The following is a 10,518-nucleotide window of genomic DNA, read 5'->3' as shown; positions in this document are numbered from 1 at the left end:
GTGAGCTTTTGGACACCAGTGTCTCAAATCCTTGGTGAGGTTTTAATTTACCTAAAAATTTGGGTTCTGTTGCAGAGAAATTTTAAATCAGTTGTCACTCTACATCTCTGCCTTTTATTTTGTGGTCTTTTGGAAATGAGCCGTTTATATTTTATTCATTCTCTGTATAGGATATAGCTAATTAGAAAATACTCTCGAGTTACATGGAGTTTACGCTATATGAATTTGTACCAAGAGATGATCTTTCTAACAGGGAGTATTTTTGTTTGCTAAAGTTGCTCTCAACAAAAAACATACATTCCAGAACCAACCAGTACAAAATACTTTAGTTCAATAACCATCATAGCATTATGAAATTCTGAGGGCCCAAGCAATCGCCCAAGAATACCTTGTTTTAAACAAGTCTAGTTTGGAATGTGAATCATTAGGTTTAGGTGCACTTTATCAGCCTTAGAAAAATAAAATGGGCCATTACGGGCCATATTTTGGCCCAACTATAAATTTAAGTATTTTTACAAATACAATCCTTCAAAAGTTCATACTAGAATGCTTCCCCTCAACAAAATTTATTCATACATTTACCGTCAACGACTAGAAATTGTATTCGGCTATTTACCCAAGGAATTGGTCTATCCTTGTCAATTCTCCTGTTTCATTCAAAATAATAACATACAAATCAACGAAAGGGAATTTCTTTGGAGGAGAAGCAAAAGGGACATCACCATTATTTTCCAATTAAATTAATCCCCAAAGCCAAGGAATTATGCAAAAACAGCGATATTGACACGCTGATTTTATGCTAAAAAATGGTAACGATAAGGAATGGTTGAAAAATGGCATTGACTTTGTATCCATTTCTCACATATTTTACAAGGTCAATATCGGAGAAATCCCAATGGTATATTTTACTTTCAAGGAGTGCTAATACAATCTAAAGAATAATTTTCTCATTTCGTACCTAATTGTCTTATCATTTATAATATAAATATTTTTGGTTTGTACTTTGCTGAAAACAGAAAGAGGCACCCAACGTCCATGTTCAAGTCCATCCCTGATCTTATCCAATTTTTTTATTCAAACTTTTTTTTATATATGAAGGTTTATAAGTTAATTTTAGAGTTTAGTTAAAAAAAAACTTATATATTAATTTTAGTGGTTCATTTATGATGTTTCAATCGTTTTTAGAGTTGAATTTATAAAGAACTTTGGTGAATTTAAGAACGCCCAGTTCTCATTTGATTAAAAAAAGCGGTGATATCTCCAAAAAACAGAGAATGCGTTTGGAGTTTGAAATTGCAGACATCTAATTTGTGACTATAGTTTCAAAACTACGAATGTTGTGAAAATAGAAATTCTCAGAATTCGTGATTATTCAATTTATCTCTTTTTTTTTAACATGCTAGATCTTTTTTCAGAGAATGAAAGTCAATTGATCTTTTATTTTTATTTTGTACTTATACTTTATTTTCTATATAGTTTAGAGTAAAATGCTATGAATAGTGTAAAATTGATATCCTTTCACATCATGAAAATTTAACATGATTGACTCTCATTCATACTTTACTACTACAGCTTAAAAGTTTGACTCCGTTTCTAATTAGACACATATAAAATTTATTTGTTCATAATATAATAGTTCGTAGATTTTTTCATTTCAAATATTTAATATTTATTTAATAGCTGATTTTTATTTCGAGACAAATCCTGAGGACAAGTTCAAGTAATAAAAAGAAGAAGAAAGGAAGCTAGAACAACACAGATATATAAGCATTTATATTTAGTATGGAAGATAGCGGGACCATATCAGTGAGGAGATAGATTTAATAAAAAAAGACAACGGTTGGTTAATCCGAAGGAAAAGACAATTGAAATTATTGAAAAAGAAAATATGCAATTTTGATATTTGAAAGGATGTAACAAAACTGTGCCAATGTTATTTTATATTATTCTTAATTTATTTTATATATATAGAGATGGGCTATGGTGCATTGCAATGCATGGAGGGGTTTGTGCATTTGACTATAAATATAAAATTAAAATCCAAATGACCGATCCAAACTGTTCATCTTGTTCTCCATATTAATATGTGCTTGGAGACCAAATTTTACATTTTTCTGAATTTTTTTTACTATTTATTAAGTATTTTACAAAATTGTTGATCCAATGGTGGCTGCTGATTTTACTGTTTTGTTAAGTCACCGTTGGATCAACAATTTTGTAAAATACTTAATAAATAGTAAAAAGATTCAGAAAAATGTAAAATTTGGTCTCCAAGCACATATTAATATGGAGAACAAGATGTACGGTTCGGATCGGCCATTTGGATTTTGAATTTTAGATTTATGATCCAATGCACAAACCCCTCCATACATTGCAATGCACCATAGCCCATTTCTCTCTCTCTCTATATATATATTCTAGGTTATCTATTATTTAGTTAAGACGTACCTTTAATTGAGCAATTATGTAGTAAGACCCGGCTCTATCTATTTTATTTTTAAGTTCTTGTACATTTCTATTTTATATTTATGATTGAAAAGAAACTAGTGCAACAAGCTACCGATTTACTAATTAATTATTTGCAACTGGTTGTAGGAAACTAGAGAAAAATATATTTCTGCGCATCTATTATTTTGATTAAGTACGGCAGAATTTTGACCTTATCTCATAATTAATTGCCGAGTAGATTTACTTCAAAATTATCTTAGTAGATAAATTAACACAATTTTTTTATTTGAGCTTCTTAAATTACACATTTGAACTGATTTCTCGTCACTTTTAAAATTTAAGATGGAAGTCCATAATTGGGATTTATGAAAAAAATGACTAAAGAAGAAACCAAAGTTGTTGGCAACAACTTTTGGGATCGACTAACAGTCCCCCTACTTCAGTTCTCTAAACGTTCCCCTAACTAATTGATGTATAAAGTACAATGGAGACCACTAACTACATTGGAGGACTACTAACTACTTAGGGGACCACTTACATTTGAAAAAATTTACAACTGGTGCGCGCATGTATGGATACTTATACACACAAGTATTACCATATAATATGTTAAGTATTCATACCTAAGGCATTAAGTATTAAAACAAAAAAAATTGGACATCAACTTTCTTTTATACACCCATCTTTTACACGTTTTTAGAAATAGATTTTTTTTGTCCGTTTAATCTCGTCAATATTTCTAACAATCTGTGAGGAATCTTGCGAATCTAAAACCACAAATATCTTCTACGTAATTTTCTCTTTCAAATGAGATCCATGATAAAGTACTTTTGAGTCATTCATCATTAAAGTATTCATACCTTGGTGTGCAAATACTCATACATTGTCAAGTATTCATTTCTAACATGTCAAGTATTATTTTCTAAAATGCCGAGTATTTATACTTACTCAGTAAAGTGTGAATATTTATGTTGTAAAGTATTTATGAGAAACCCACAGACGTGTCTTTAGCATTAACTACCTGGGAGACCACTATAGACCTGGGGGCCGCAAACGTCGCTTGAAAGCGACCACGATAGGGACCACACACAAAAAACCAAGGACAAATGGATGTGTAATTACCATCTCAAGTGTCAGCGTTGTAATTGTTGTAAACGTTCATTTTTAAAATATCAAGTATTCGTACTTACACATTAAAGTGTGAATTTTTATGTTGTAAAATATTCCTAAAAATTCCTAAATGTGCTTCTGAATTAACTACCTTGGGGCGACCACCACCGCACAATCACCAGCACGGTAGTTTTTACAAAAATATTAATATCTAAAATTTCAAGTATTCACACTTACATATTGAAGTGTGAATTCTTATGATGTAAAATAACTTAAATTAGTAAATCAGTTAATCTATTATGTGCTTGAATGTATTAATAGGTATTGAATAAAATATTCATACTTATAACTGAAATATGAATTCTTTACATATGATATTTGCATTTCTAAACAAATATATAACATATCAAGTATTCATACTTATGCATTGAAGTGTGAATTGTTATGTTGTAAAATAACTTAAATCAATTAATTTGTTTAGTGCTTGAACATATTGATAGGTACCGAGAAAAATATTCATACTTATAACTGAAGTATGAATTGTTACGCTGTAAAGTATCTTAATTTAATATTTTTTTTACAAAGGACTCTGGTTGGCGCTTGATTGTATTAATATGTAATATGAAAAGTATTCACACTTGTGCATTGATATACGAATATTTACATTGTAAAATATTTTTATCAACATATTGTTAGATAAATGTATTTTGTTACAAATATCTTTTTGAAGATTAATGATATTAACATGTAATCCGAGAAGTATTCATATTTAATGTAACATTAAAGTAGCTAGGTATATTTATCTAAATCAGAAAAAAGGAAAAAATATCATCGGTGCAGCAACTTCTTTTCTATTCAAAATGCAAAGCAGTTATAACATCTAGAAGAGAGTCGAAATCTAATATCCTAAAGAAATTATAAAATAATGAAATTGAATTAAAGTTGATGCTCTAGTTCCTGTGACTAGGTCACATTTCTAGCCATATAGCGGTGGCGGGGAGCACTGTCATTTTTTTCAATTGTTTTAGTTCCTCTCAGCTAGGATGATCTCCCGCTCCAACTCAGTTCTCTTCCAATCGCTCCTTGTTGTTCTCATTCTTATACATGTCCAATTCCACTGGCGGAGCACTGTCAGAGTTACCTCTGTCCGACTCTTAATTAGAGTACTCCCGCTCTTGCCTCCTCTATCCAACTGGTGCTACTTTTTCTATGGCACTTGCGAGGCCGAATGAGACTTCTTTTTGTTGTATTTGTTGTTGTTAGGCTTCTTTTTTATTCACTGGGCCTGGCCTGTTAGAAGGAAGAGAGTCGAGAGCGGCTAAGAGCACCTCATCACGGGTCGGTGGTGGAGAGAGCAACGGCGGATGAGCGAGGCGAGCGGGTCTATAGCGCCATTGCAACCGTCGGCGTGGGCAGTCGGAGGTGAGGTGCGGTGAACAGTAGGGGAGAAGAACGGGGATTTTAGAGATCTAGGGTTTTTTTCTTGGGTAATTATAATATCCCCCACCTATCCATCCCCCATTTCATCTCCCAACTAACTTTCTATTTTAACTATAACTATAACTATTATTTCTAACAATCTTTATTTCTTTCCTCTTTCTCTCTTTCTCTTCCACCTCTATTTTCCTCTTTCACCTCCATCTTCTTCTCTCACCTCCGCCTCCGCCTCCCTCTCCCACCTCCGCCTCCCACCTCCCTCTCTCACCTTCACCTCACCTCACCTCCGCCTCTACCTCCCTCTCCCACCTCCGCATCCCACCTCCTCCTCCACCTCCGTTTTTCCATTGATAAGCTCCCCTCCCTCTCCCACCTCGAAATGATAAATACAATAAGCTCCATCTCTCTTACACTTTCTTATCGGTTTTTTCCCTCTATGCCTACTGCTCCTGCTCTAGCGAACGTTTTGCCGGAGATCATCCGTCACTCCATCCCAATCAAGTACGCCTCTGCCAGGAATGAATACTTCAATGTGTATGAATGAATACTTCAATGTGTTTGAATGAATACTAGAACACATCTTTACCGGGTCAGATTCGTCACTGTCGATCGTATCAAAATAATTTTGTATATGTATATGCAATTAATCTTTTTCATGTTTATGTTCTCATTCCTCATGAAGTAGCGAGTTTTGCAAAGAACAAAGCTTTATTAATGGTGAATTAGGCCATTGCGTATTAAATAAATGACATAAAAACAAATTTTGAAAAAAAATTAGAGATATATGAATGAATACTTGATGTCTTAGAGATGAATACTTCAATGTGTATAAATGAATACTTAATATCTTATGTATGAATACTTGCGTGACAAGATATTAATACTTGTGCAACAGACAACTCGAAAGTATGTCATCATGGATCTCATTTGAAAGATAAAATTGTGTAGAAAACGTTCGTGGTTTTAGATTTGCAAAATTCTTCCCAGATCGTGAGAAATATTGGTTAGATTGAACGGAGAAAAAAAAACCCACATCTAAAAACATGTAAAAAATAGATTAGTGATGTGTCCAGTTTTTATATTTACACTTACACGATGAGGATTAATACTTTCTCGATAAGAGATGAATACTTGTGCAACGGACAACTCGAAAGTATGTCATCATGGATCTCATTTGAAAGATAAAATTGTGTAGAAAATGTTCGTGGTTTTAGATTTGCAAAATTCCTCATAGATCGTCAGAAATATTGGTTATATTGAACGGAGAAAAAAAAACCACATCTAAAAACGTGTAAAAGATGGATGAGTGATGTGTCCAGTTTCTATATTTGCACTTGCACGACGAGGATGAATAAGGATGAATATTTTCTCGATAAGGATGAATACTTGTACAACGGACAACTCGAAAGTATATCATCATGGATCTCATTTTAAAGATAAAATTATGTCAAAAACATTCATGGTTTTAGATTTGCAAAGTTTCTCACCAATCATCAGAAATATTGATTAGATTGAACAAAGAAAAAAAAATCCCACCTCTAAAAACGTGTCCAGCTTTTTTTTAAAAAATACTTGATATATTATGTATGAATACTTGATGTGTTATAGATGAATACTTGATATATTATAGATGAATACTTGCGCGCGCCAGTTGTAAAATATTTCAAATATTATGTGGTCCTCAAATAGTAAGTGGTCCCCCTAGATAGTTAGTAGTTATTGAAGTAGTTAATGACTGGGGGATGAAATGGGAGATTGTTACGGGGGGATAGCTAGATGCTCCCTTTTTTCTTTCTAAGAGGAGAGTAATATTTAATTTGCTTTCAAACGAAAGTAGTTGGACAGTTAGTTAGAAGAGCGGAGGACTTTTAGGAAACTAGAAGGCGGGATACAAAATCTTTACTCATAATTTTTAAGTTTAAATTTTAAAATCTCCAACTTTTAAAGCTTACCTTTCTAAAATGAGTGCCATGCCTTGCTAGATATAAAAAACGATAGATACACTCAGAATTTCCGAAAATAAAAACTATGTAACCAGCAAATAGTTTTGCAATTATCATGGCTATGTTATTAACATAATTCTGGACAGTTGTATTTCTGTATATGTCATCAACATTAATTCTACACATATGGCCTACGTTTTTACATCTCATTTATTATATTTTCGATGATAATTCATCTTTAATTTTTATATATTTTACCACATATTTACTTTTTGCTCACAATTTACAAATATGTGAGCCACAACTTGTACACTGGGAGAGACAGATCTTTATTAGAGGCGTCCAAATCACCTCTATAAATTAAAAATTAGCAGTTTTATATTTTATAAATTTTGTGAGTACTTATACCTTTTAGCTTCCTTATTAATTAAAATTCCAGGACAATAATTTATTCAGCCTTTTAATCTTAATTTTCTAGTTCTGTTTATGACTGCAGAAGTTTTACTAATTGAAATTTTTTAACCTGACCCTATGCATAATATTTACTCTCTTTAGAATGATGTGTACGCTAAGGCAAACGCAATTTTTATTGAGTTAGACATTCTAAGGGTATAGAGAAATAAGAAACGAAAAAAAAAATGCAAATGGAAAATATTGAATAGTTCAATCAAACTTTCCCATTCCAAAAAAAAAAAAAATAGAAAATATTTTCGTGATTAAACGAGACCCACTACTACAGAAATGGAGATTGCATACGGACATAAATAAGGGAGCTACATGGATTTCCTACCGTGTGGAGTGTGAGGGTGTAGAAATTCCTGAATAAATTCACATGGATATTTACCCGCGTGCCATTAGTGAGAGCTACACAGATTATTACATAAACAGCCGTGTACGATTACAATTTTTACACGGACGTTTAGATAAATATCCGTGTACAATTACTATTCTACACGGATTATTACATAAGCAGCCGTGTACAATTCCTTGCCAGTGGCGCTCTCCATTACCGAGCTACACAGATTATTACATAAACAGCCGTGTACGATTACTATGTCTACACAGACGTTTAGCTTAATATTCATGTACAATTACTATTTTTACATGGATTATTACATAAACAACTGTGAATAATTCCTGGAGAACTACACGGAGTTTTACATAAACAGCCATGTACGATCACTCTTTCTACACGGACGTCTAACTAAATATCCATGTACAATAACTATTTCTACACAAATTATTACATAAACAGCCATGTAACTCTCTTATATTTTTATTTGTTCTTTAAATACCTTTCTACACGGACTTTTTGTAAATATCCGTGTATAATAGTCTTATTTTTTTTTTCAATTTTTATTTTTTTTGGCTAGCCTCCAGTTTGCTAGCCATTTAAAATCAGATCAATTCTAAAACAGAGAATTTCCAAAATCAGAATACCAAAACCCCTAAACAAAATTATACAAAATTCATGTACACTAAATTATACAAAATCCATGTACACTAAATTATACAAAATTCATGTACACTAAATTATACAAAATTATACAAATCCGTATTGTGATTTACAAAATTCTTGTTGAAACCACCTTGCCCACATACATCTAAAATAATCTATCTGCTCGGAGTAACTCCTTTGCTTTGATGTATACTACAAAAATTCAAAATATATAAGTTACAAAAATACAAAATATAGCAACTACATCTCTGTTTTGCTTTATAAAAATAAATATTGTAATTATAACAATGCAACTAGTGATTGGTAAACGGGCCGGGCCGGGCGGTCCGGGCAAAACCCGGGCACGGGCACGGGTAGCCACGGTCACGGGCGTCACGGGCACACGGGTACAACGGGCCGGGCGTCACGGGTTTTTTTTTCAAAAATTCTGCCCTGCCCGTTTAATACCCGTGCCCGTCACGGGTTCGGGGGCAGGACGGTCCGGGTACCGGGGGCCGGGCGGTCCGGTCCGGTCCGGGTCCGGACCGGTTTTTTTTTTTTTTTTTTTTTCTTTCTGTTTTTTGTTTCTGTTTTTTTTCAGTTTTTCTGTTCGGTTTTTCGGTTCTATTTTTTTTTGTTCTGTTTTTTTTTTCGTTCTGTTTTTTTGTTCTGTTTTTTCGTTTTTTTTTTTTTTTGTTCTGTTTTTTTCTGTTTTATTTTGCTGTTTTTTTTGCTTTTTTTTCTGTTTTATTTTGCTGTTTTTTTTTGCTGTTTTTTTTTTCTGTTTTTTTTTTTTTGAAAACCAATAAATTATAAATATAAATTCATACCAATTTAAACTCATTTGACATGGTTGTATATTTGAACTCAATAATTTTTGTTATAATAAAATATAAATCAAAAATTTCTTAAATCAATTATTTTAAAAATAATTAAGCTCTTATTTTAAAACAATAGATTAAAAAATGAAAGTTACCCTCCTCTTTTATTTCGGGCTTGGGACCGGCTATGTAAAATAACATAGGCAGAGTTCTAACTTTTTTTTTGTTAGTAATTTTTCGTAAAAATGAATAATTTAAAAACTAATTGAAATATTTAGAAATTTATAATTTAAAAAATAACCATAAAAATTAAATCTAACATCTTTATTTAACCTATTAAAAATAAATCCGAATTTCAAAATATAAAATATAACCTATTCAAAACAAGTCTAATTACTTCACATATTAAAAAAAAAATCTAACATCTTTATTTAACCTATTAAAAATAAATCCGAATTTCAAAAATAAAATCTAACCTATTCAAAACAAATCAAATTACTTCACATATTCAAAAAAATAAATCTAACATCTTTATTTAACCTATTAAAAATAAATCCGAATTTCAAAATATAAAATATAACCTATTCAAAACAAGTGTAATTACTTCACATATTCAAAAAAACAAATCTAACATCTTTATTTAACCTATTAAAAATAAATCCGAATTTCAAAATATAAAATATAACCTATTCAAAACAAGTGTAATTACTTCACATATTCAAAAAAACAAATCTAACATCTTTATTTAACCTATTAAAAATAAATCCGAATTTCAAAAATAAAATCTAACCTATTCAAAACAAATCTAATTATTTCACATATTCAACAAAATAAATCTAACATCTTTTATTAACCTATTAAAAATAAATCCGAATTTCAAAAATAAAATCTAACCTATTCAAAACAAATCAAATTACTTCATATATTCAAAAAAATAAATCTAACATCTTTATTTAACCTATTAAAAATAAATTCGAATTTCAAAATATAAAATATAACCTATTCAAAACAAGTGTAATTACTTCACATATTCAAAAAAACAAATCTAACATCTTTATTTAACCTATTAAAAATAAATCCGAATTTCAAAAATAAAATCTAACCTATTCAAAACAAATCTAATTACTTCACATATTCAACAAAATAAATCTAACATCTTTTATTAACCTATTAAAAATAAATCCGAATTTCAAAAATAAAATCTAACATCACATATTCAAAACAAATATAATTATTACACATCTAACAAATCTAATATAAACTAAATAAATCTAACAAATCTAACATAAAATAAATCTTATAAATCTAATTACTTAACAAA

This window comes from Carex rostrata, chromosome 14, assembly GCF_964058835.1.
Source record: "Carex rostrata chromosome 14, lpCarRost1.2, whole genome shotgun sequence".
Taxonomy (NCBI): Eukaryota; Viridiplantae; Streptophyta; class Magnoliopsida; order Poales; family Cyperaceae; genus Carex; species Carex rostrata.
This window is presented reverse-complemented; position numbering follows the sequence as displayed.